At 38.6% G+C, this 2,021-nt stretch overlaps 1 long non-coding RNA gene across 1 annotated transcript; it reads right to left on the bottom strand.

The window, feature by feature from the left end:
• Positions 1-36: 36 nt before the first annotated feature.
• Positions 37-639, bottom strand: LOC106532897 (uncharacterized). Its single transcript, XR_001312167.1, has 3 exons — positions 615-639; positions 445-532; positions 37-49 (listed from the first exon to the last, which is right to left on the bottom strand). It is a non-coding gene; the product is annotated as an uncharacterized LOC106532897 (long non-coding RNA).
• Positions 640-2,021: the final 1,382 nt, after the last annotated feature.

Here is a 2,021-nt window from a genome sequence, read left to right as displayed (position 1 = left end):
CTCCAACGATCCGAATCCAAAAAAAAAGGAAGCCTCAAAAAAAACCAGTCTGCACAAAATGTACAAAGACTTATTAACTGTAGTTCACAACTAAGTGTCATTGTCTCTTTTATACTATTGCTCTATAATCCACTTTTAGAACCGAACTTGTGGCAAGAGTGACAAAAAACAACAAAATACACAAATTCACATTTTACTTATACTCAAAATTGAATACCTTTTTTTATATTTGTACAGTGCAATTAGTTATTAAAACATTTAAAATACAATAAACAGCAAAATTACACTTCCACACTGTGAATAACTATCACAGTCATCTTTCAAATTATCTCGACTGGTTTTTTGCAACGACAAACTTAGTTATCAATTTATTTTTTTTCCACTATGGTTTTTTTCCAGTGACTACACATGTGCTAATTACAMAAAATGGCTGCTACAACTCACCGAGACAACTTCACATTCAATTGATTCAGATTCGAGTTCCAACGTAGTTCAATAACATTCACAAGATCTCAAGATGCATCTGGTTCATCTAGAAGCAGTTACTGTATAAGTTATTTTCTGGATCATTCTTGTTCTTATATCAACACATATATAACTTAGTTCAACTTTACCTCCCGCTTTTCTGCTCGTTTCTCTGCTCTGGCTCAGAACAAGAACAACGTCAAAGAAGTTGCCAAAAAGAAGGGCCTTCTATCGGGCGGTTTTAGTACACTGCCACCCAGTGGCGGAAATAAGAACTGCACTTTCTCTACTTTTTTTTAAACTGCGATCCTACATTACATTACAACAATAAAGGGGATTAAATTAAGAGGGTTACACTAGCATGACTAGCTTCCGCTTCGGCTACTTTAGCTTGTCCAGCACGGCCCGCAGGGGCGTCAGTAACTTGGCTTTTTTTACGTGGCATTTCGTCGGACTGTCTCAGAAAATAGCTGTTAATACTCATATTAAAGTGGTACTCTTCGTGTGACCTGGAGCTGTTGTATACGACAGGTTAAAATCAATTATTAGCAAATTTCTGCGTCTGCTCTCCCGAACGTGACCGATCCTCACGCCGCCATCTTGAGACTCACTAGTAATATATTTACTGAGAAAAATGKTGACGTGTTCAATACTTATTTTACCCGCTGTAATTTTGGGACAGTGTTGTCAGATGTGTGCCACAAGGAGATAAGATGCTCCGCGTTCTCTGACCGACAGCAGCTTGTTGTTTGTAGCGCAGTGTTAGCGTTAGCAACACTGAAGGGCTAATTGTTACCGTGTTGCTTAGCTACTTTGGCTCATGAAGTCCAAAAAGGTGCATGTTTCCTGTAGTTGGTTCGGTTCAAGCCAGTCTGTATTCACTCTAGAAGTGAACCGCACAAGATTTCGATGGGAAGCGGACCGAGACCACCTCAAAAAAAAGGGTCTTGGTCTGGTTGTTTGATCTGCACCAGGGTTTGCAAGAGTGTATTCACACCTGCATAAAAGCTCCAGACCAACAGGGGGAACAAACTCTGGTCCATTTAAAGTAGACCAATCACCCAAATTGCTATCTAAAATATACAATAAACTATCTAGAATAGTCTACCCAATATCAATACCTGTTGCTAAATGGGAATGGACTAATCAGCCAACTTTGACCAAAATACCTGGTCTAAAATATGCTTGGAAACATTTAAAATAACTAGAAATTCTAATATACAATTAATACAACNAATTATATCCATGCAGTCTGGCTCTGCCCGCCTGTCCAGAGGTTTTGGGTCCGGGTATGTGAAGATTTCTCGAAGTGTTTGAATTGTTATATTCCACCCTCTACGTCTGCTTATTGGCTATCTTCTTAGGTGATGTCACTATAGAGAAAAACACTTCTCATATGATTTCCACTGCCTTATGCATCGCAAAGAAAACCATACTCTTAAATTGGAAAAATAAAAATGAGCATTAATCAGTATAGAAATCTTCTGCTAGATCGTTATAGTCTTGAAACAGCCTCTGCCGCCACATCAGATAAATCTGTTTGGGCTCCTTTGATT

The sequence above is a fragment of the Austrofundulus limnaeus genome, unplaced genomic scaffold (assembly GCF_001266775.1).
Source record: "Austrofundulus limnaeus strain Quisiro unplaced genomic scaffold, Austrofundulus_limnaeus-1.0 Scaffold847, whole genome shotgun sequence".
Taxonomy (NCBI): Eukaryota; Metazoa; Chordata; class Actinopteri; order Cyprinodontiformes; family Rivulidae; genus Austrofundulus; species Austrofundulus limnaeus.
This window is presented reverse-complemented; position numbering and strand designations above follow the sequence as displayed.